The following is a 25,861-nucleotide window of genomic DNA, read 5'->3' as shown; positions in this document are numbered from 1 at the left end:
ACTGGCTTTGGGAAATTAACATTCTGTGCCTTGTTCAATCCCTACACCACAGCTCCATATCAGCAATTGTGCTTATCCTTTCAGACATGAGGAAACTGAGACTGAGAGAGATTTAATCCTTTGGCCAAGATCACACAGCAAATGGAGGAATCGGTATTTGAGCCCAAGTCCCTGCTTTTTTCCACGCTGGTTTTAAGTATTTGCCCCAAATCACACTCCCTGTACTACGCACACACACTCACACTTACCACATGCATTCACAGACAGTGCTCACAGTTGACTGCCTCCTATCTCTATAATGGAGAAAAGGAAGCACCTCTAAACTTCACTGGCTTTTGTCCTCCACAGCTAAAGTCATTGTCCCCCACATGACCTCCATGAATGTCCACAAACAGCAGTTGAGAATTAAACTTACTTCTTTGCAGACATGAAAGGTGTTGTGTTAAATACAATGTACATGTTCTCCTCAGGCAAGGGGACTAGTTCAAAATTATAAGGAAATTATTGTTGATAACTAGAAGATTCATTAGCTCTTTATGGGTGGAGACCATTTCAATTACTTCCTTTGGCTACACATGGAGCTGATGCCCTATGAATGAATGAAACAAAAGACAAGAAATCAGGGAGCATTATGGTGCTGAAGAAAGTTCTTTGCAGAAAACTAGGAGTTTCGGGGACTCATCACAGCCCTCCCCTGATTTGCTTCGTGACTGGGGAAGATCCACTTCCCTTCTCTGAGTGCCTGTTTTCTCATCTCTGGAATGAGAGGCTGAACAGGACAATCCCCAGTTCTCTTTCACCTCTGAGTCTATGGCACTTAGCCAAACCTTTGGGAGACTATGATGTCTTCCACTTACATCTTTATACTTAGGGACAGGTCATTGTGACTCAGCAGCATGCATCTCTCTCACCAGTCATCCCCATTGGAGGCAAAAGCACTTTTCCCCCTCCCTTTTCTGGCTCTGCAGATATTAAAAGTTTGAGGAGCCTCTTTCCTGATTGATTCTATTTGCAAACAAATAAGTTCTTCTATGCCAAGAAAGTGAAGTCCACTCATTTCAAACATCTTCCCCACAGATAACAATATACATTATTTTTCCTAAATGCTTCAGAATCCCATTTCTACTGTGACGTAACCCATCCTCTGAAGAGCTATGATTGGCAAGGATGAGTCAAATTTTCTTTAATTATAGTAAATTCTAACCTTTGGGGTTTAACTCTAGAAGAAAGAGATGGTAAGAGGTAACCCCCAGTTCCTAGTGATTTTAATTCTGAAGGTGAAAGAAAGTATTGCTGGTGTATTGAGGACACCTCAACATCTTTGTTTCCATTGAAAATGAGCTCCCTGATGACTTAAAGGAGGTTTAATTACTGAGAAAGCATGCAAATAGCTAGTTCGCATGCCTTTGCATCAGAGTTGGGGCCAAATTTTGAAAAAGAATGCAGTATCCCAAAACCGTCCTCTTTCCAAAGGGGAGAATAAATGATGATTCCGATTTGGAAGGTCTTTCTCTAAGCAGTAGAGAGGCATCCCTAGGTAAAGGTTGGCTGGAAATACTGGAAAAGAAAACACCTCTGTGCAGTCTGATCCAAGGGCATGAATGACTTCAAGGAAGAGAGAGGCTAATCATAAGCAAGAGGTACCAACTGCATTCAGCAGGGATAAAATATTGGGGAAAGACTCCAAGATTTGGTTAAATCTGGCAAGTCTCATACTGGGCAAAGGTTGAGAGTCATCATTCAACTCCCTGCTGAATAAAAAAATTAAAAAGATACTCCTACTTAAGTACCTGCATTAGTGTTCTGGTCCCAAACTTTTGTCAATGTACCATGAAGAAGAGCAAACAGGAAGAGGAAGCCAGCACCACATTTCTGTCAATATAGGAACAAACGCAGAAGCCTCACTGTGTAACAGAAGGCCCATACCCTGGGATACTTCTCAGCCTTCACATTGACCTACCACCCTTGTGCCTGACACAACCTACACAGCTGTTCATGGCAGCCCTGGGCCCCTTGCAATCCCTCAGAAACACCATGCTGTCTCTTGAATTGGGAACTTATTTATGCAGTTTCTTCTGCTTGGAACACTCCTACCAATCCAATCCCCCAGCCCTTTGCTGTCTGCTGTACATTCACCTCTTAGGCTTCCTGTTAAACATCACTTCCTTTAACTCTAGCCTGGCTCTAGGTGTCTTGTTTTGGTGTCTCTACGTTACCACTCATAACTCCTGAGGGTTTGGGAATTACCTGTTCTTTGGGTCTTTCTCATGAGACAGGAGCCTCTTGAGGCCATTAACTGTGTCTTTCTCTTCTTTCAGGGCTAACCACTGTGAGTGGGTACCTGAAATGAAGGGGAAGGTGAAGAGAAGAAAGGAGGAGAGGGAAGGGAGGAAGGGAGACAGAGAAAAAGGGAGAGGAGAAGGAGAAAGGAAAGTGAAATTGGGGGAGATAAGAAGAGAGAGAAAAGGAGAAAGAAGTACAAAAAATACTAGTAGAAACAGGAGAGAAAGAAGGCAGAGAGAGAAGAAGGGAGAGATGAGTAGCGAGAAAATAATGGCTTTGCTGCCCAAGAGGTAGAACTTACCCTGCTGGGGAAACCTCCTGCCCCGCTGCCCTTTTCTCCTTCCTCACGTGTCACCATCATCCCCATCTGGTCGAAGTGAACAGAACTAGCTGGTGTGAAACCTTTTCAACCTGTGAGAAATGTGGCATATCAGGGTCTCTCTTCTTTCTACTCCCATCGAAAAGGTCAAGATTTCCATCAAAAAGATCAAGACCTAAATCTGGGGAGTGGGCTTAAGCGAGCCCAAATGGGGGTCTCCTCATTTGGATTTAGTAAGATCCATCTAATCTATGGAGAGCCAAGAGGCTGCTGCAGGCTGTATGGCCTGAGATCATGGTACAAATTTATTTCCAGAACTTATTCAAAGTGCTTCCTTGGGGAAATGGCCTCTTTCTGCCATTGTGGGGACTTGCAGTCTTGCTCTGGGCCTCCTGTTTAGCACCATGTTCAGCAACAGAACTTGGGGTCTGGGATTTCTTACCAGGCTGATGAGAAAGAAATTCACTTGGCTGCTGGGGGGTTGGGAATTGCATTTGTTTTCATTTCAATCTGTGACTTTTAACTCACAACAGCATTACCTGGAGAGCTTGTTTATAACGGGCAGTCCTGGGCCCTTCCCCACAGATTCTACTCTGCAGGTTTGGAGATGGCCCTATTTCACGGTTGACCCCTCTTGCAGGGCCTTCTGGGATGGGGATGGATGGGGCGGTGGGAGGCTGGAGGCTGGCAGCTCTCAGCACAGTGAAAACTCTCTGCTTATTGACTTTGGTTCTACAGTAGTTATCAAAGAGGCCGCTGGAGTCACCAGCCATATGGTTTCAGGAAAGGGAGACACTGACCACTTTTCACTTGGTGACCAGCCTTTTGTAGGATTGTAGGTCACTGTTTGGGCTTTAATGTCGCCCCTCCAGAACTATGCCTTCTTGCCAGGGCATCATCACTGGGAATTGGGACACATCAACTTTTCCTTAGCTTTGAAAATGACTCTGCAAGGTGACAGGTACTGCTACCTCCAGTGGGGATGTTGTAACACCTCCTCAGAGGGCTGACTTTTTCAGAGGAGACACTACAATCTAGATAATAAATTATACACTTTGGTGGAGATGCTGAGGATACCCTGGCAGCTCCTAAAAGTGTGCTTACAAGGACCGAGTGCAGAATGTGAGATGGGAAGAGTAGGTGGTGTCAAGAGGAAAGCAGGAGCTGGAATCCTTGCATCCTTATCCTCTCTAAGCTACTAATTAGCTGTGGGACCTGGCACCAGGTCCCCAGGGGGCACCAGCCCCCTGGTTCTAGGGGCTTCTGTTTGCTTCTATTAAATGGGAGCACACCTCTGGAACCCCTCTACCCCTGCTGAAGATGCAATGGTACACAGGAAAAAACTTTTATTAACCAGGCAGAGGAGTGGGTGTAGCTCAGTGGTTATGTGCCTGCTTCCCACGTATAAGGTCCTGGGTTAGCTCTCTGGTACCTCCTAAAACAAACAAACAAACAAAAAAACATGCAAAAGTGCCCCAGCCAGGAAGCAGACTTGGCTCAGTGGTTAGGGCATCCATCTACCACATGGGAGGTCCGCGGTTCAAACCCTGGGCCTCCTTGACCCGTGTGGAGCTGGCCCATGCGCAGTGCTGATGCGCGCAAGGAGTGCCGTGCCACGCAGGGGTGTCCCCACGTAGGGGAGCCCCATGCGCAAGGAATGCGCCCCATAAGGAGAGCCGCCCAGCGCGAAAGAAAGTGCAGCCTGCCTAGGAATGGAGCCGCACACACAGAGAGCTGACGCAGCAAGATGATGTAACAAGAGAGAGACACAGATTCCCTTGCTGCTGACAACAGAAGCAGACAAAGAATACACAGCAAACAGACACAGAGAACAGACAACCGGGGTGGGGGTGGGAGGGGGAGAGAAAAAAAGTGCGCCCCAGCCGGGAATAAGTCACCTAATAAGAAGCACGGGTGCCTCGGAAGGATTATGTCTGCAACATTGCTACCCTGCCCTGTTTGAGGTGTTGTGTTTTGCACATGTTCCTGGGCATAGTCTCCACCTGGAGAAGGGGCACACATTTCCATGGGCTGTCAATGCTCCGGGGTTGTACTCTCTACTTGTCTTCTCTGAAGCAATGCTTTTTGCTGCTCTCATTGTTTCCTCACATTCCACACCTTACCTCCCCAGGTTTTGTTTCCCGTTTCCTAGACTTCTGTTATTCTTTTTAAAAATTATGTGTCCTGCCATTAACAATCTATTCAGTCCGTTTTCTACTGCTTCACTTCTCTGCAAAAATCAAGTTAAGGAAAAGTGTCTGATGAACGTATAAGCTCTGACTCCTGGGAAGGTGGGCTGCACACTGTTCCAAGGCACTGCTGTCTCTTTGATCTGGGCTATTCTGTGGGGGTCTCCCCAGCCCCACCTGCACAGCTTACCAAGCTCATGTTCCTAATACAGCTTTGGTCATGTGCTCCCCTGTTGGGGAAGGTGTCATGGCTCCCTCCTGCCTAGGGCCTTGCAGCCTAGCATCCTGCTCTGATCTGGACTGGGCCCATCACGTGACATGCTTGGCCCCTGGCTACCTCTCCAATACCATCTCCTACCACATCGGTTCTTGCTCACCCCCCGCCATCCCACCTGAGGCCCCTCCAGCAATCAGCCGACAGCCAGCACCTCCCCCGAAGGGCCAGTCTGTCTTAGACCAGGTTGTCCCAACTGAGGTACCCAAAGACTGCAGCTGCTTGAGTGACCCCAGGAGAGACAAGTAGAAGAAAGCCCAGCCCAAATAGCTGACCTGCAGAATTTAGAGCAAATGATGATTCTTTTAAGCCGTTAAGTTTTGGTACCTCTTGTCATGTGGCAAAAGATTACTGACACAGAATACAAGCTTCATGAGGGCAGAGACCGTGGTTTTGTTTGTTTGTTTGTTTGTTTCTGTTCCTCTATCCCCATTACCTAGGTCAGCGTCTGGCAAATAGTAGGCACTCTATAAATATTTTCTAATGGATAAATGAAATACCTGATAGGTCTTTAAAAAGACTGTTTGCACTTTGCTACGAGAACAGTTGGCAGCATACAAGACCTTACAGTACCTGAGTCAGCTAATGAGAGAGAATATACTCCTTTTTTCTCCACCAAGAAATTTCTTAAACAGCCACAAAATCTCCATTCTCAGTGGGTCACATCATAAAAGGGTTGTTTAGCATAAATCTTTGCTGATTAAGGAAATGTGATTTTCCTAAATTCTCAGCTCATCTACTCCTAGTTCAAGTACTACAGAAATTGTGTCCTCCAGTCCTCCCCTGAGAAGAGCATAAAAGTAACCAGTTGTGTGGGGACCCCATACTGAGCATATAGTCAGAGTGGTAATGGGAACAGGGGTCAATAAGGCATTTGCAAAAACCTATAAACTGGCCACTGACAATTGATTTAGTTCCTCTTCCTGTTATAAGTTGGCTGGGTATTTTGGTAATGAGCTCTATTCAGAAGTGAAGAGGTTGTCATTGTGAGTTCCAGTGGGAAGAACCTAGAGAGGGCTATTGGTGTGATCTAATTTTTTTTTAAAGACTAACAATTTTTTTTTATATTTTACATAAAACTTAAATATTGAGAAAGCTAGAATTAAAAACATGTTGACTATTTTTCTATACATTATATTTACATAATGATGCTGGTTTACCTTTCTAATTGCAGTTCCCAGGAAGAGGAACTTGCCTATGAGCGTGTTTCCTTCCCAGGCCAGTCTCCCCTAGCACAGCAAAGAGCTGGAATGAAGAGGCAAGTAGCCCCATATCGCCTCCCCACCCCCCCCATTCCGTTCTACTTAAGCATATCTAGATAGCAAAGGGAAACAGGCTTGGATGTAAAGTCAGATGACTGCCCTGAGTTGGGGTTTTATTTCGTTAGAGGATGCTGGTATAGAAAGGACAAGAATTACTCCTCAGCTCAGGAATACTGTGGGTGTGACCTAATTTTGAACTGCACAGAGCTAGAGAACTTCCCTGCATCAGGTAGTCTTAGGGTGGGTTCTCCCATAGCAGACCCAGAGACTAGGATTTGAGTAATCCCAGGAAGCATTAGCAGTTAAGTGGGGAAGTAGTATAGGAAGGGGAAGCACACCAATAAAGGATGTGTACCTGGAAAGGTTACCATGTGGGCAGCGGGAGCTCAGTCCTGTTGGGGACCTCTGGCAGATGGAGTAGAACACGCCTCAGCATTGGTCACTGCCAGGAAGCAACGGCGCAAAGGTATATATCCTCCTACCTTGCAGCCTGCCCAATGCGGAAGCCTTGCTTGCTCCTGCAACCAGAGTGAGCCCTAAGGGCAGAACACAAGTGCTTGCAGGGTCAGTCAATGGGTAGTCAGTGGGGATATGAGTGGAGCAGTGACAGCCTCTGCTATAAAGACCATTTGTTTCCTCAAAGAACCCCGTCCACCACACTGTGAATGTGCACCACACTGTGACTAGAGGCACAGCGGTTGGAAGCCTGCGCCAGGCATTCTCCCCAGACTTCCCCACACTGCCTTCTCACCCTTCCTAACCTGCCTCTTCTTCCTAAGGGTTTTAGCCTTTAAATCCTTAGAGATTCCTTAGAGAGGCAGCACTGAGAAGAGTGGGCAGTAGCAGGAAGCAGCAGCTTCATAGTATTTGATATCATAGCCAACATTTTTTGAGTGCCACTGGTGTGCTGTACAATGATTCCACCTTTTCATTTTCAACAACATTGTAGGGGAATATTGTGAAACGTGGAATCTGAGAGAACAGGTATAAAGAGCTGTAATAATTTACTCAAAATCACAAAGTTACCTGTGTGAGATCAAATGCCAACTCTGTTCCCAGAGCCCACCACACCTTTACCCATTATTCTATATTGCCTCTTCATATTAGGGAGAATAATAAAGGTGTTCTGGTCAGACATAAATTTGCATCCTGGGCCATCTTTGAATAGCTGGATGACTTTCAGGGGCTATTCAACTGCTCTGAACCTTAGTTTTCTTATCTGTAGAAAGAGCTTAAGAATCTATCGTAGTGGGGCTGGTGTGAGAATTAAATGTGTAGGTGTGTTTTCCATGGAAGCGAGCTCTTTGCTTTCCTCTGTGGATTCTGCCATCTCTCCAGGAATCTTTCTTATTTTTCTCTGCAGGGCTTAGATGGTGCCCCAGGGCTTGCCTCTTGTCTCTTGCTGTTTTGGGATTTATTGATTTAAGAGTTCTTGCAGATCTTGCTTCCCAGCAGGAGATAAGTTCCCTGAGACTGGGAACTAAGTCTAGCTTTTTGTTATTGATGTTCTTGTGTTCTCTAGAGCATGGATTTAGTGCAGGCACCCAGTTAATGCTTGATAATGAATGCAGATGTTTCTTTTTGTTAGGAAAAACATTAAATAAGAAGTATTTTGAATATAGAAGTATACAGAGTATAAAACAACCTGATTCTGGTATCTGGAAGATCTTTTCCTTCTGTGCCAAGTTCCCTACTAGCTCTCAACCTATGTATTTGGGACTTCTAATCAACAGTAAGGACCACTGCCACCAAGCTGGACTCTTGCCATTAAGGTAGTCCCTTCAAAGTCAATTTAATGAGGGACAACAATTCTTTAGTGTCAGGAGTTTCATCAATAGGGTCGGTGCAATGATTATGACTCTCACCATGGGAGACACTTCATAGATGTGTCCTTGTGTCTTAGTTTCCCAGCTGCTAAAATAAATACCAGATAATGGGTTTGCGTAAACAATGGGGATTTGTTGGCTCATGGTTTTGAGGCCAGGAGAAGTACAAATGAAGGCATCGGCAAGGTGAGGCATCCTGGGGCTGACTGGCAGTGATCCTTGGTTCCTGGGTTTTCTGTCACAAGGCAATGTACGTGGCGGCCTCTCCTGGCTTCTCTCTTTGTCTGACTTTCACTTGCCTATAAAGGACTCCAGTAATCCGGAAAAAACCCAAGATGGTTGAGTTGGGCCACACTTCAACTGAAGTCACATCTTGAAGAGATCTTATTTATATTGGATCCACACCCACCAGAATGCAGACCAAGACCAAGAACATGTCCAAGCATGGGTACACAATTCAATGGTTAATGGACACCCAAAACCTAACATGAGGGCACCTATTTTCACAGTTGAGGAAACTGAGGCAAAGGGAAGGTAGGTTACTTTTCCAAAGTCACACAGCTATGAAGATTAAAGCTTGGATTTGAACTATGTCTCTTCTGGACAATTTTTGTGGGCTCTGCTGATACTGATGTCTTGTAACTCTCCCTCATCCATTCTTCCACGTTTCATCAGCCTTCTTCCCTTCTGGTGGGCAACACAGTCAGTCCAATAGGTGACAGTGGAAGCGTGCAGGCCTTGTATACATCCAGTCATCTTAGGATGACTTTGCAAGTCCTTTCTCAATTCTGCTGAGCCAACCACTAACTGACATTATGGCAAATATTTGCCATTTATTTATTATCTGTCTCCCTACTAAAACATAAGCTACAAAATATGTCTATTTGTTAACTGCTATGTCCCATTGTATAGAACAGTGCCTGCTACATAGTAGGTGCTCAATAAATATTTGTTGTTTGGATGAATCCTTTATATACTGATCTCATAGCTTAATAATCAAATAAGCCATCTTATTTCTGAGCTATTTAGGGGCACCTCTGATTCCCCTACCTCTCCCCCACTACCCCCCCCACACCATTCCTACATTTTTATCCTTACAAGACTATTGTGCTTAACTGGCGAGATGAAACTAAAGAACGTTAGGGTGTAACTAACGTCAGAGAAGGACCCTTAGATGTCCTGGTCTCTATGGTGTTGTATTCTGAGAACCCAGCACAACATAATAGAGTATTATAAAGGGGAGTTCAAATTTTACTTGTGTCCCTTGAGGGACATTAATGTTGATCCAGTTCATAACCTATAGTGATGTTTCTCAAAAGCACCTTTCCTCTCCTTAATTTTCCCATGTGCCGTTGCTCTGGTTTCTCTCAAAATCTTTCTCAGTGCCGAATCCATGTTTTTTTCTTTCTTCTTCCTCCCACTGCTTCTTTTACCCCTCCCAGTTTTATATTCTGTGGACTGACTAAATCTAGTTGCCTAAGTCTTCCAATCTCCTCTCCAGCTTCTCTAGTACTAGCTGTGTAACCTTGGGCATGTTCTGTAGCCTGTTTGTTTCTCGCTTTTCTTATATATAAAGTGTGGATTTAATTCTATGAGGAAGGTACTATGAAAACTAATGAGTTCATATTTACATGATGTTTAAAACAGTGCCTCGTACACAATTTGCAAACAGTTATAACCTTAGTTGCTATTGTTATTATTCCTTATGATTAATAATATTAATTATCATTAATATATTTATTATAATATTAATATTCATTATTAATATTAATAGTAGCACTAGTCATCCTGATTGTGCACACTACGTAGCTAATAATTGGCTGACTAAAACGGAAATTCTAGAGGTGGCAAAGGGAAAGGGACAATCTTAGGGGCAAGGTCGAATCTCTATTTGACACACAAATGGATGGGAGTGTGGTGGTTCGGGCGGAGGTGGGGAAAGGTGGAAAACGCATTACAAACCCTGCACCTGTCAAACAGATGCCAGGAATTACAAGTATTTAGCTAGTATAAGAATTCTCTTCTCTTTTCACTATAGCTCATTATACATATGTTCAGTTTTGTCTATTCTTTATATAAGCCCTTTGTTTTTGGCCATCCATCTTCAAATATTATAAAACTTCATCCGATCTGGACTCAGATGGGATCTCCCTTCATAAGACTTTCATGCTAATGTGCTGGAGGTGCAGTTAACGTTGGGGTTTAAGATATATTTAGGGGATTTGAATCTCTGGACTGACAATGTGATAGCCAGATCCTGAGCCTCAACAGACTCCAGCACCTACAATCTGATTTATTGGACTTACCACACTCAGCTAAGATGGAGGTGAAGAAGGACAACCACCACACCATGGAGCCTAGAGTGATTACAACTGAAAATGGGAGGATTGCATCCAGCATCCAGGTGGAATCTGAGCCTCCTCTTGACATAAAGGTGCAATGGACACAACCAATCCAGTGTCCACATAGAAGAGGTGGCATTGGATTGGGAAAAGTGGACATAATGGACAAAGGGTATGGGGAAAGGCAGGAAGAGATGAGAGGTGGAGGCGTCTTCGGGACATGGAGCTGCCCTGGATGGTGCTTCAGAGGTAATCACCGGACATTGTAAATCCTCACAGGGCCTACATGATGGAATAGAGGAGAGTATGGGCCATGATGTGAACCAATGTATATGAGGTGCAGAGGTGCCCAAAGATGTACTTACCAAATCCAATGGATGTGTCATGATGATGGGAACGGGTGTTGTTGGGGGGGGGGGAGAGGGGGGGTGGGGGGTGGGGTTGAATGGGACCTCACATATATATTTTTAATGTAATATTATTACAAAGTCAATAAAAAATAAAAAAATTAAAAAAAAAAAAAAAAAAAAAAAAAACTTCATCCGACCTATTCAGAGACTCTGCTCATACTGCCTGACCTTCACTTTGGATTTTCTTTCCCATTTTTATAGGCTTCCCACTGATCACAGCATTAAGTCCCTCAGATATTCTTCCAAAGTTCTCTTCTTGGCAGTTCAGTATCCATGGGGTACCAAAAACATCTTGGAAATCCCTCTGTGGCATTAAGGAGGGGCAGGATGAGCTCAATCCATTCTATTTTCAAACCCGTGCTCCACATTCCAGCAATGACAGGACACTGGAACTAGTTGCCAGGATGGGGACTGCTGCCACACCCACAGTCCCCCTAATCATGCCCCACAAAGCCTACCAGGGAGACAGGCTCGATTGCTGTGTGAATGAGGGAGGCAGGGCTAAGAGTCCAAATTTGGTCTGAGCGAGGGTAGAGACCAGATGTACCTGAATTTGGAGAGAACCATAACTGAGTCTGTCTAAGCTGTTTCCAATATATACATTGGAAGGAATTTCTGGGATTTAGCATCACAGGTTTAAAAGATATAGTCAGGAAAGGGGCTTTGATTTTGCATATGGGCCTGGAACACCTTTTTTGTTCTCTTTAAGATTTCTTTTTCCAATTGTGTTCTCTTTATAACACGGATTCAGTCTGATTTAGAAAAGAAGATACTGATTTAAGAAAACCCAGCCTATGAAAACCCAAAGTTGCAAATAAGTCAAAATTAGGGAGTATTGATTTGCTTCTTCATTTGAGTCTAAATTTTCAAAAGGATCTTTCAAACTTGTGAACTTTTCTTCAGGGTGCCTAGTGTGTTGGTTTCAGAGCACCTCCTTGCTCTAAGCTTACTGGAGTTAGATGATACGGAGGAAGGAAGAGAGAAACTGAAATCATTGAAATCTAAGGCTGAAGGAACCAGTGCCAACAGATGCTCAAGGTGAAATGAAGATGGAAGTGTGTCTGAATTTTAATTAAGACAAAAGAGAAATACAATGTAGTTCCCAGGGGGAGAATTTTACATATATCCTTAATCTTACAAGGAAAGGCACAGCCTTAAAGCTATTCCCAGCTAATCTGATGAATTTTTATAGAGACACCACTTGAATTTTCAGGTCTCCAGGAGGAACATGGGAACAGATGGAGACAGGCATCAGTTAAGTGACCCAAGGACACCCAGTTGGATTCAGATCCACAGTGCTTAAGTTAAAGGACTGTCCCATCCAACCCAGTCCTGGTACTTTCCCCACTAACCTGTCCCTTGCATGCCATTGCCATGCCCTGGAGGGAAATGATTAAGAGCGTAGGTTCTGCAGTTCTTCAACCTGGGTTCAAGTTCTACACCCACCAATTAGTTTACATGACCTTGGGCAAGAGACCTAAAATCTCTGGTCATAAGATGGGGATATTAATACCTCATGTTACTGTTATGAAAATTCATTAGTGCACGTAAAGTCCTTAGCACAGTGCCTGGTACTGGCTTTATTACTTTGGTTTTTATTTATTATTATTATTAATTTTCCTCTGCAGCACATATGAGGATTTCTTTTTGGGAGAACTGAAGTTTCCACAGCCATTTCTAAGTAGGGCCTCATTTGCCATCCCACTGACCTCAGCTGGTGACCAGGTAGCAAATGGAAGTCTGAGCTGCAAAGCACCAGCTTATTAGCCTGCATCTACTTTTCTCAGGGAGAGGATTTCTGCTGAGATAATGGTGTCGTCGCTGCCACCACAGAATGGGGAGTTGGTGACTCACCACTGGTCAGCCACTGCCCACTTCCTCCCGCTGCGAGGGTTATGCCCCTCTGAGCATGGAGCAATGGGCCTGGCAGCACAGCCAGCACAGCCAGCAGGGACAGCTCCCCATGCCCTCGAGTGCTCCCCATACCTCCCCATTTCTACGAGGAACTTTAGGAGCACAGCCCTCGCATCAGACAGGCCAGGTGCAAATCTCCTTACTGGCTCGATGGTTTTGTGCAAGCTGCTCAACCTGGATCTCATTTTTTTTCATCTGCAAAGTGGAAGAATTAATAGCATTTACCTTACAGGTATGTAGTGAAAATTAAATAAGCTCTTGGCTCAACATAAAAGAATTCAGTTAATATAATAATTATTGTTATCAACCCTTTGGCCCAGAAAGTTCTGCCTCCTTCCTTTCCTGCTCTGAAGTCTGCTGCATGTCCTCCCCAGATGACACCGGTCACAGCGAACGTCCCTCCCCTGACTCCAGATGCACTCTACTTGCATCTCTTTTCAGCAGTCTGTGGACCTTATAGCAAAAGTACTCTTTTCTCTGGGTTTTATTATTTTAAAAAGTAACTTGGTAAAATTTGTGCTATGAAAATATTCATCAACTAATGAATTTATTCATTTATTCAACAATATTTATTGAATGTCAGCTATATACCACACATTCTTCTACATGGTGATGATACGGCAATAAACAAAACAGGCAAAATCGCTACCCTCAAGGATGTTACATTCCAGGGAATGAAATAGACACAGATATGAAAGTATCTACACAAGTAGGTATACAGCTTATTCCCACCTCCCAAGTGAAGAAATAGAACATTTGCTCCTACAAGGACTTTGTGTCCCTTCTCAGTTGCGCCCCTCTCCCAAGCCCAAAGGAAACAACCCTCCTGACCAGGGTGCTAATTGTGCCCTTGCTTCGCTTTAGAGTTTTACCACCTACATACTGGACACTAAATTCTATTATATTCAGTTTTGTAAGTTTCAACTTCATATAAAGCGATACATTATCTCTATCCTTCTGTGTCTTCTTTCATTGATTATTAAGCTTAGGGTTTCTTCACTGTTGATGCCTGGAGTTCACACTTGTCACTATTGGGTAGGTTTACTTCAACCCCACAATTATAGTATCCATTATAATTTTAGGTTGTTTCTCCTTTTGTTTGTTTTGTTTTGTTTTATATCATGAACAAGCTGTGCTGACCATTCTTAAAACTGTCTCTCTCCTGTCTCTTGCCCATGTACAAGAGTTACTGCAGGAGTGGAATTTCTGGGTTGTTTCGCATTTACTTGCTAACTTTCCGAAGGGTGCATCCTCTTGGGTGCCTCTCACAGAGTGGTTGGTTGAAGTTGGCTTAAGGGACAATTGGAAGGATGGTCCCACCTGGTTAATGTTGAATTCCGTGAATTGCTGGTTAAATTTGGCTTTGGCAGGAAGAAGTAAAATTCAGGGATTAAGGTGTCCAGATTTCAGTTCCTAAATGAGAAGGAATCCTTTCAGAAGAAGGGAGTCTGAAAGAATCTGGTCTTCAAGATGGGGGGAAGAAACATGAGGTGGTGCAATATCATGAAAGTATCAGACTGCAATCTTACCAAGGACTAGGACTCCATGCTCTGCCGAAGAGGAAGCAGCAACCAGGGACACAATATCTATCTCAGGCATTCAGAACTGATGGGCACATGCTTGGAAGGCCTGGGCCCTTGCTGACCAGCACAGCTAAGTGCTGGGCCCAGCTGCCTTTCCTCCCCTGCTCTCCAGCTCTGGCCCCGACCAGCTGTGACCTTGCCTGAGTTATTTGGTCTCCTGAGCCTTAGTTTCCTTATCTGTGAAATCCTGTTCATGAAAGCAATCCAAAAAACCAGGTGCCAATGTTTAAAGAGGAAATGAAGTCCCCAGATATCTCAAAGCCACTACCATTGGTAGAAAGCTGGGGGAATCAGGGAACCAGAAGAAGGAAAATCTGTTTCTTGTGGATATGTCAGCCTGGGCTATCGGGCCAAATCAGAAGCAGTTTTACTTACTGCATGAATGGATTCCTCACCATGGGTTACTCAAAAAGACCCCTACTCTATTTATCCAGGTCAAGGTGAGCAAAGCCAAGTATTACTCTCTGTCCTGGTACCTAGACGGACAGCTGGTACCAGTCATGTCTCAGGTACCAGGCTGGGGGATCTGGCAGCAGCAAGGGTGGCAGATTGCAGCATCAGGCAACTCTGAGGCTCAGGCAACTAAGCCATCCATACAGCCAGGCAATAAGGAAGGGATTACTGGGATTGATGGGGCATGGAGAGGTCTCTAGCAGAACAAAGTGGGACCTAGAGGCTTCACCAGGCCATGTGGAACATTTACACCTTCGACCCAGGTCAAACGGGACTGCCAAGGTTTGTTGTTGCTCTGGCTGCTGGCAGCACAGAGGAAATAAGCCTGGCTTGCTTGTTTCTTCTGCCCAGTGGAATAACCCATTCCAAGGAACAAGATCAATGGACACTGAAATCCCCATTCTCCATGTAGAGTGAGGCCAGGAAATCTTTCCTGCTTAGAATGGAAGCTGAGCTTCCTTCAGGGAAATGTATTCTGGGGCATCACAGTAGGTGACATTCCCTGACCAGGCTAGCAGGAGGGCTGCATCTTGGCTCAAAGGGATTTCCTATTTTGAAGCTCAGAGGATGGGTCAGAGAAACCCTTCTTGTCCTCAGTGTAGCTTGGGAGCGTCACAGATGGGGCATCTGGGACTCACAGTTGCTCTTTCAGCATTTGGCCAATTTGAAATAAGCAGCTTGGCTTTCAAAGGACAGCAAAAGCCTAATGGAGAGGACCTCCAGATGGTGGCAGAGCAGCCAGCAGCTGTCCCAGCCCAGGTGGCCCAAGAAGCTTGGATATAGCAGATCACAGAATGCCAAGAACCATGGCCCTCAGTTGCCTCTGCTCTCTGGAAAATCTGGGTAGGCTCTCCCTTTAGGACAGAGAAGCTTTCTTTCCAGAGCATTCCAAGGCATCTATAGAGATAATGGGGCAAGATTTCCATCATTAGCTGGTTCAACAATGTTTACAGAAGGATCAGCAAGAGAAACCATCCTCAACAGGAGACAAAGTGCTCCTACTCAGCTTCAAGGCCTCCTTGGCCTTGGGGTCTGCTATGTGAGGGGTCTCCCTTGCTGCCCCTAGTCCAGAGCTGCCCTTCACTAATCTCTCCCACACCATGAGGACCTCAACACTCAAACTCCCAAACCTTCTACTTCCAGGGAACAGCCCTCCCATTCTGCCTGAGGCCTGTCCTGCAGGAGCGGTTAATGCATGTTTGGTGTCCTTAACCACGTCTCTCTGACCCAGGGACAGAGATGATATGGGGGAGTGAGTAGGACATGATCAGGGTCAAGGAGAGCTAATGAGGATCCTCTTTCTGCCATTTCCTAACCATGTGCCTTGGGATAAGTCACTTGATAAAGTGGAAAAAGACTCATATGCTTCATACGTGGTTGTAAGGTTTCGGTGAGGTTTTATAGAGAGAGAATGGAAGAGAAGGCGGCGGGGGAGAGAAACAGAGAGAAAAGAGAGTGAGAGAATGAAAACAAGCTAAGTACTGTGCCAAGTAGGTAATAGTACTCAATAACAGCAAGCCATTTTTACTGGGAGAAGAGTACCTATATGCAGATCAAAATAAATTTTCAAAGGTTTTTAATAATTTCCAGGGGGACTGTAGGGTAAGAGCCCCTACCCCAGATCAAGAGGTCTGTTGACTTAAATTTTCAGATGAGAAAAGTGAGGTTAAGCCCCAAGAGAAATGACTTCCCCATGGTCACTTAGCAAATTGGGGCAGAGCCAGGGCTGGGAACTGGGACTCCCAACTCCAGGCTTTCACCCTGGCCTTTTGCCTTAGAAGGAGCTGAACAGGCTTCCTGGTATCACCTGCCATCTGCTAAATGAGAGTGGTTGGCAAGAGAATCTCCTTACACTGCAGGGAACAGAAAATTGCTCAATTCATTTCCTTGTAGACAGGGGTGAAAATCTCATTCAGGAGAAAAATGGGAGTGTGTGCATGATCAATCTGATGTTATACCCCGACATGCTTAACAATCCTTACAGAGGATGGCCTTGGAGGCATGAGCTTTCAGGCGCCTTGGGCTCCAGTTGTGCTGGATGTCTTCTGTTTGCTCTGCCAGATCTGTGTCTACAGTCTCCACCCAGCTGTCTGCCCCTGGAGGCTGACCTTTGTGGACCACATCAACAGTCTCCCTTGCCCTCTGGCTTTTGGCTTGGTTCATCCAACCAGGAGCCCCAGTAGGAGATCAGAGGGAGGAAGGGTAGGAAGGAGACGGCATTTGCTTCCCTATGAGGTCACCTCGGACTGTCTGTGTCCCTCAGCACAAGGTCACCAACCCTCACAGGGTGATCTTTTCTAGATGATTCTCTCCTTGATAACTCTTCCTCCCCACATTCATAAGTATTTATTTGACCCAGGCACCAGGCTGGACACTGGAGATGCAATGGCTACTAGGAAGGTATGGTTGCTACAATTGGATAACTTTGAGTCTAGCCCAAGTAAATTATGGTCTGTTGCTGGCCAACTGCTTTTTCTGGAACAGAACATGCTCATTTGTTTACATAATGTCCATGACTGCTTTCAGACTACAAGGGCAGAGTTGAATAGTTGTGATAGAGATTGTACAGCATACAAAGCCTAAAATATTTACTCTCTATTCCCTTACAGAAAGTTTGCTAACTCCTGGTCTAGGCGTATACCTTCCCAGTACCTGGTGCAGAGCTAAGCACAATTTTTTTCTCAACAAATACTTTATGGTTAAATCAACAAATTATTCACAGCTGAAAAGCATCACTATTGTCCCCATGGAAGGAAATAATCCTAGTGGGATTATTTTTAATCTTTGCATCTCAAAGAATTTGCTGAAATTTCTGGATGCTGTTGACATGTGAACAATTTTCTCGCCTCTTATTTTTTGGTGGATCAGTGTGAATTCAATACACCTGGGCAACTGTGCAAAAGTTTCAAAGGGGAAAATATTCTGATGCATGGGGTGGGGGAAAAGGATTGAATAGAACCTTGATTGCTCCCACTCCAGAATTGTGTCATCTGGTTTTCTGCTGTTCTTAGCCTTCCCTAAATGTACTTCTGCTGTAGATTTCTTTCCAACTTTTTGTTTATAAAAATACTTGAAGAAAAGCAATGAACTCAGAAGTCCCTTTTAACCATTTTTCTCTCGTCCATATTTAACAACAATAATTTGTAACTGTGGGAGTCACTGGGATTGAGGCACAATTAGAATGAGGAGGGAGGAACTATGTAATGGTCTAGCAGTGTCCATACTCTATTCAACTTCTCTAAATGATGTCCAGGATAACATTTAAATGACGGCTGTGCAAGGAGCTCTCTCTGACACCTCATATATTTAGAATGCTTATCTCATTCTGAAGACTCTTACTGAGTATTGCTGAAAGACCTTGAATAAAAGGGGAAACGGTAAAGACAAATGAGTTTATATGGCTAAGAGTCTTCAAAAGATTCAGGAGGTCATCAGAGGGGTCGCGCTTACGCATGCCTCGGCAGGATCCCAGAGACAGCCAAAGTAGATGCAACTCCAGGTACTGGTGCTCCTGAGAGCTACAGAGACACACAGGTTCTATTGTCATGGCAGATGGCTCTGGAGTTCAGTGCCTTGTCAGTGGGCCCTACTTTGTAATTTGTGTTCCTGAGTGTGATGGAGTTGGGCTCAGATATGACTTCTCTACACATGCCTCTTCTGTCACTTTTGCTGAACCTGTGGTTGGCGTAGACTCAGGAGACTTGAATCTCTGGACTGCCCATGTGCCAGCTGGGCCCTGAGCCTCAGCAGAGTTCCAACTCCTACTCTCTGGTTCATTGGACTTACCCAGGTCAGCTAACAGGTGAAGATGGTCAACCACCACACCAGGGAACCAAGAGTACCTACAACTCCAAGCGGGAGAATTACATCCACCATCCATGTGGGATCTAAGCCCCGTCTTAATTTAGAGGTGGAGTGGTCATCACTGTCCCAGGGTCCACAGGATGGAGGAATAAAATATGGATTAGAGTGGGGAAAAAAAAAGAAAACAATGTATTCTTATTAAAGAACATCTAGAAACCATAAAAAAGTAAGCAGATAATATAAATGACCCATAAATCTAATACCTAGAGACAATTAATATTAAATTTTTGGTATATTTCCATTTAGTTTTCTCCATTGTGTCAATGTATGTATATAAAATTTGATAAAATCAGGATTATATTGTCAAAAAAAAAAAAAGAAAGGAAATAAGAATCCTTTGCAATTGATTCTCCAAATGCATACTTTTTCTTTTTAATTAAAATTAGAATGCTAATGAAAGAAGTTGTGGCATTCCTTAATGGCTAATCTTGGCACATGTGTAGAAAAACTGAAAATTCCTGATTTGATTTACTTACTGACTAAAACTAGCTTAGATATTCTTTTCTGGACTATGAACATGCAATATTTTGAAGAAAAATTATCCCTAATCCAAGGTAAATTAGTGACCTCTACTTAATCTCAGCCCAATTAGCACAATCAGTTCAGTGGGAATTTACAAAGGCCCTTCCTTGTTCCTATGTTTTAGGTACTGTGTTCATCCCAAGAAAGACATAGATACAGAAAGTAATGCCTTCCTCAGACAGTTTACAATCTATTATAGAGAAGGGTAAGAAAAATGGATTCGGTTTTTTAAAGACCAGCAGTGTAATTTAATTGCCATGTGATAGTTTAAATGGACTGTAAAATTCAGAGAAAGGCAGAATTAATGAGAGATGGAAATAAAACAGACATTTTTTGGTGTTGAGGTGGATCTTCTAGCAGATGGAACAGTGTGAGCAAAGGAAAGTACTTATGGTGAGCAGTTACTTGCGGTTGGATTATAGGAAATGAGCTGCTTGGTAATGAGGTAGGAGAGGTTACCCTATGATTTAAATATCAGTGTGGAGTCTGGACTTTAATTTGAAGACAATGGAGAGCTACTGAACTTCTGAGATATGGAAGCTGGTTTGCAAAACAAATGTTTGATTTTACCTGTGGGATACAAACTACAAAGAAATGTATGTATCTTTAGCACACATATCACTTAATGCTGAAATATTGAAAGTATTTCTATTAAATTCAGAAACAAAGAAGTATGGCTATTATGATCACTATTATTCAACATTTTAATGGAGGTTCTAGACCATGCAATAAGACATGGAAAATAAATAATGAGTAATAGAAAGAAATAAATACAGTTGATTTTTTGGGGATTTGTATAAAAATCAAAGTACTTTTCAGGCAATTCTCTTTCATTTTTTAATTAGAACTCTTAAAAAAGTCCAGCAAGGTGGGCATGTTATCTATTTATTTATTTCTGTATACCAATGGTAGTTATAAAACAGCTTTCTAATATGAACATGATGACAACCATTTTTACTGAAGCACATAAAAGAAGACTTGGAAAAATAGAACTCTGTCATGTTCGTTGTTGAAAGACTGAAAATCTTGATAGATTTATCTAAAAACTTGGTGCAATCTCAATCAAATTTCTACTGAAATTGGCAAGTTGATTCTGAAATCACATGGAAGAGAAACATGCATAAAAATAAATTAATTTTTGGAAAAAAGATAAACAATGATGGGATGTCTCTTATTAGATTAAAATATACTATAAATCTATGGTAATGAGTGAAGTTTGGTATCAGAATGGAAATATGCCAAAAAACATCATTAGAAGTCATTGGAATCCAGAGATAAACCACATAATTAAATGTATGATAGAGATCGCATTTCAAGCAAAGAAAGGAATTCAGGCAATTAACTTGTGATCTTATAAATAATTTTCTTTTTTTTAAGATTTATTTATTTATTTAATTCCCCCCCTCTCCTGGTTGTCTGTTCTCTGTGTCTATTTGCTGCGTCTTGTTTCTTTGTCCGCTTCTGTTTTTGTCACCGGCATGAGAAGTGTGGGCGGTGCCATTCCTGGGCAGGCTGCACTTTCTTTCGCGCTGGGCGGCTCTCCTTTCGGGTGTACTCCTTGCGCGTGGGGCTCCCCTATGTGGGGGACACCCTGCGTGGAGGGGCACTCCTTGAGCGCATCAGCACTGCTCATGGGCCAGCTCCACATGGGCCAAGGAGGCCCGGGGTTTGAACTGCGGACCTCCCATGTGGTAGACGGATGCCCTAACCACTGGGCCAAGTCCGTTTCCCATTATAAATAATTAATGTTAGATGCATATTTAACACAGTATACAAAGTAAATCCCAGATGAATTAAAGATAAAACTCATTATAACAGAAGAAAATATAGAAAAGAAATTTTTAAACTCTTGAGACAGAGAAGATCGTCCTATGTTAGAAGCAAAAATTGACAAAGTTGACTCAGTGCAAATTATCTAACACAAGACCTTATTTGCTAAATTAAAAGGCAAACAGCATTTATGTTGCATTTTTTTTCTTTCAGTCTAGCAGATACTTAAAAATGTAGAGGTTTTATTAATCAATAAGAAAAAAGGGTAGAGACAAATATGAGAAGGCAATTCACAGAAAAAGAAATATAAGCAGACAAAATATATATGAAAAAAATCAACAACTTACCAAAAATTAGAGAAATACACATTAAACAAAAATGAAACATCATTTCTGTCCACAAATTTGGAAGAAGATGAGGAGGAGGAAGAAGAGGAAGAAGATGATGACAAAGACTTCTATACACTGTTGTTGGTGCTAATGTTGAAAGTTTCTTCTGGAGAAAAATTTCACTGTATTTATCAAAATTTATCATCTTCCTTGGCAATTCTAAATATAAGTATTTATCCTAGAAAATTAATTCATGTTTATGCAAAGAATAATCATTGCAGTGTTGTTATAGTGACAATGAAACTCAAATAAATATCTATCAGTAATTAAATGAATTATACCATATCCATACTATGGAATATTGTGCAGCAATTAAAATGAATAAGGTAGATCTATATGTGCTGACATAGAAAGATCTCTAAGACATATTGTTATTTTTAGAAGCAATTTATGGGGAAGCAGATATGGTTTAAGCAATTGGGATCCTGTCTACTGTATAGGAGGTCCAGGGTTTGAGCAAGCTGGCCCACATGGCAAGCTGCCCCTGGTAGAGAGCTGGCATGCAAGATGATGCAACGAAAAGAGACAGAGGAGAGACAATAAGAGACACAGCAGACCAGGGAGCTGAGGTGGTACAAGAGATTGAGTGCCTTTCTCCCACTCCAGAAGGCCCTAGGATCATTTCCCGGTGCTATCTAAAAAAAAGACAAGCGGACACAAAAGAACACACAGCAAATGGACACAAAAAGAGATAGGAAGTGCAAAAAAAAAAAAAAAAAAGGAGGGGGTGTGTATAGAAATAAATAAATACATCTTTCAAAAAACAATTTACAAAAATATATAATTATCCCATTTATGTAAAAATGAGGAAAAATGTGTAATTCTAAATTTAAACACATTTACGTGTAAATTTATAGAATAAGCTCTGGACATATATATATCAAATTGCATAAAGTTGTGTCTGGGGAGGTCTGTGAGATTGGTGTGGCAAAGGGGACCTTTTGGCATCTTACATTATAGAATTATTGATTTGTTTGAATTTTTATAAAAATGTATGAATTCATTAGTTGTGTGATTAAAAAATTAACTAATTAAAAGCTATGACAAAATCCAAGCACACAAGATTATAGATTATGACCACAAGGAGCTAGATCTAAGTATTTTCTTCCATTGTATAATTGCACATTCCTCTTTTCCAACAAATTCCTTATTTTCCTTTTAGGATTTTTTCTTGGAAAAGTCAATGCTAGACACTCATCCATTTGCTAATTAGGCACATTGCTGGGTATAAAATTACTTTTAGACATACAGATGTTGCATCTCACATCTAAACCTTGGCTAATGTGTAGGTTATTAACTCATATTAAATTTTGTGAAGACATTGGAGAGCCCCTTCTTTGTTATAAAATGCTAAAAATATCAGCTCTTCAGTAATGTGAATTTTTTGGTCTACACTAGCTTTTCTGCGGAATTTTTACATTATCCTGCCTTTTTAAAAGATTATTGATAACACCACTGGCTAGAGTCTATCATTTAGCCATCTAGGATGGATAAGAATTGACCTTTGAAATAAATAATCAAACAAGCCAGAATGGATACACATATTAAAAAAAATTTCACTTAGCGTAACATTTTCTCTGCAAAACAGAAAAGGAAACTTGTGAAAAGTCAGTTATGGAGCTTTGCTCAGGCGAAATATATTTTTATATGGATGTCTATTCTAAAACATCCTAGTGGGTCATCTCCTATTTCTAATCTCAGGAATTTTCTCCTCCTTCCCTACCCTATCCCCACCCAAATGACCCCAAAATAACCAATTTTTCTCCATGTAGGTATCCCCTCTTTTTAAATTGGCATTTCTTGTGTACAAAACTGTGCTCTTGTTAAAGTCTGGGGCCTCCCTGAGGCTGCTCTCTGATGCTAAATGACTGTAATAGCCCCACTCACTGTCCTCTTGCTTTCAGAAATGATGACAGTCAGAAAAACTAGCCTCCCCCTCCTACCGCCCCCAGTAACTTTTTTGCTCCTGTGTTCTAATAGACACTTTCCAATTTGCAACTGAATTAGGCATAATCTGTACTCCTTAAGGGCTACACATCACTATAGGGAAAGCTGCTGAATTTATTCTAATAACCTCTTGTAATGAATAGAATCTATTATACTAAGGAGTTTTCCAGAATCTTTACACTTTCGCTGAGTTCCCTTTCCAACCATCCTACTTTCCCAGTTAAGAAAAGAGAGGCTGGAATTTGGCACCTGCTTCATAATTATTCAGCAACATGACTCATCTGTTTGGAAGGTGGTTGGGGGTGGGGGTTTGGGAAGAAACTGCTATTTTCTGGGGAAGAGAAAGAAGGAGAGGATGGTGAACCTTTGATCTCTCCCTCCTCTGAAAAGTACCAGTTCATTTGCAACTGTTTTGTTTTTTCTTCTTATGTGTCAACTAAACATAAGCTGTTCCAGACTGATAGGCACTATGTGCCTAATTGTTGTCCAAAAGCATCAAACATAAAACCTTGTGAAGAGTAAACTAGTAGAACAATTTTTGTTCTGATGATAAGTGGAGAATAAAGTAAAAGGGATAAAAGCAGAGGTGGGAGGAAACGGCAAGTGTGGATGCTTCCAACGTAACTCTTCCAAAAATGTGTCAGAATAGGGTTTTCTTTTAAAGTAAGTAGTTAATATTTTTCGCTTGTAATTAACAGAGGGAAAAGTATAGAAATATTAACCTAAACTTTGATGCTGGCAAAAACACTGTGGGATAGGTATTTGACTCCCTTGGGAGCACAAATGATATTTCCTTTTATGGGAAAAGAATGACTGAGGAGAGTGGCAATTAAATCCTATTAATTTGTTTATGTGCTTTGCCCTAGTAATTCCATTTCTAAGTTATAGGATATATTTGGTTAGTGATCATAATGAAAAAATAGTACCAGTCCTAAAGTATTTATCTCACTATTATTCATTATACGGCAATCTTAGAAACAACCAAAATGTTCAACTCTGTGGGAATGTTTGAATAAACCAGGGCATAGCCACTTGATTATAAGCTGTGCAGCAGGGTAGAGTGAACAGATGGAGAATGGGGGTGTGCGGCACATTCCAGAACTGGCCTCCAGAGGCTTTGATCTTCATGCTTATGTTTCTTTATCTCTAAAATGGGTATAAAACTGCTTTAAAAGTTCCCTGTGGCATCTAATTAAAGACCATTGTGTTGTGCCAGGAATATGGTAGCCCTTTCATAAATGAGAACTATTGTTATAAGAGCTATTAATTATTCATGAAGTCTGGATAGAAACAAATAGAAATGTTTATGACATCTTAAAAGAGAAAAAAGATAGCATTCCACATTTAAAAATACCAATTGTGAACAGAAAAACAAGGCTGAAGGAAACACATGAAAAGGTTAAGAGTAAAAATGTATTAAGAGAACTAAACTGTTGGTTCTTTTGAGTCTTTTGTATTTTCTAAAATTTCTTTAAATATACATAATTTTTAAAACAAAGAAAAGCCCCTTCATTAATTCAACATAACCCATTACTACAATTTCTCACCCTCATGACAGGTGACCTTTCTGTGTGCATCCATTAAATTACTGCTACCATTAGAAGGAAAAGACAAACTGTAGGGAACTCTTATAGGTGCTAGAAAAAGCATTCCTCAACTTCTCTGACCTCTTTCTTCCTGGAAATAGAAATAACAATACTTGATTGATCATCTCACAAACTGACAGGAACATCAAGTAAGCCTGGAAAAAGACCCTGGAAAAATGGAAAGTGCCTTACAACGTTCATTGCTTTCCCATTACAGGCTCTCACGTCTGCAAAGCTTGAACCCAGTCCTTTTTACCTTTCTTTTTTTCTTTCTGAAGAAGCCAACAGGAAACCCTGATTCATCATGAGCTGTATTCACTTTCATTCTTATTTCCTTTCTTAGCTCTATCCCTTCTAAAAGAAAAACAATACATAATAAATCTTAACAGCATTGTTTTTCTTTTTTTCTAAATAAATTTCAACCAGAAACATCTGCTGTTGAATTAGGAGTGACTAAACTGGGTATGACATTCTCAGTTTAAAATGTTTAGGATTCAACTTGCTTTTAGCAGCTGCTGTCATCTGGTCTTACAAACCAAAACACAGGGGCAGAAAAGGAGAATGTCAAATACCCCAACAGCCAAATGAAGACATTAGCTAAGCACTTACACCTGTCCAGGCAGGACAAAGCAATAAATGGCAATTCAATGGTTAGACTATCATTTGTAGATGTTAATCAACCTTTCCATGCTGAAAGCTACCAAATAGGTAATCTTGAAGCCCTGACCAATAGAATCCAGACACCTAGTTTTGGTTATCCAGAAAACACTATGTTCGTTTTTTTAAAGGCCTTCTCACTACCACTTCAAACTCTTTGAACAGGGGCTTTGAGTATTAAATTTTCATTTCCTGACCCCTTAATACCACTGCTTAGGTGAGGCCTCCCTCGTGATCCAGGTGTACCACTCTGATGTCAATTTCTTCTTAA

Source organism: Dasypus novemcinctus, chromosome 6 (assembly GCF_030445035.2).
Source record: "Dasypus novemcinctus isolate mDasNov1 chromosome 6, mDasNov1.1.hap2, whole genome shotgun sequence".
In the NCBI taxonomy this organism is placed as follows: domain Eukaryota; kingdom Metazoa; phylum Chordata; class Mammalia; order Cingulata; family Dasypodidae; genus Dasypus; species Dasypus novemcinctus.
The sequence above is the reverse complement of the archived record's forward strand: the minus strand, read 5'-3'. Positions refer to the sequence as shown.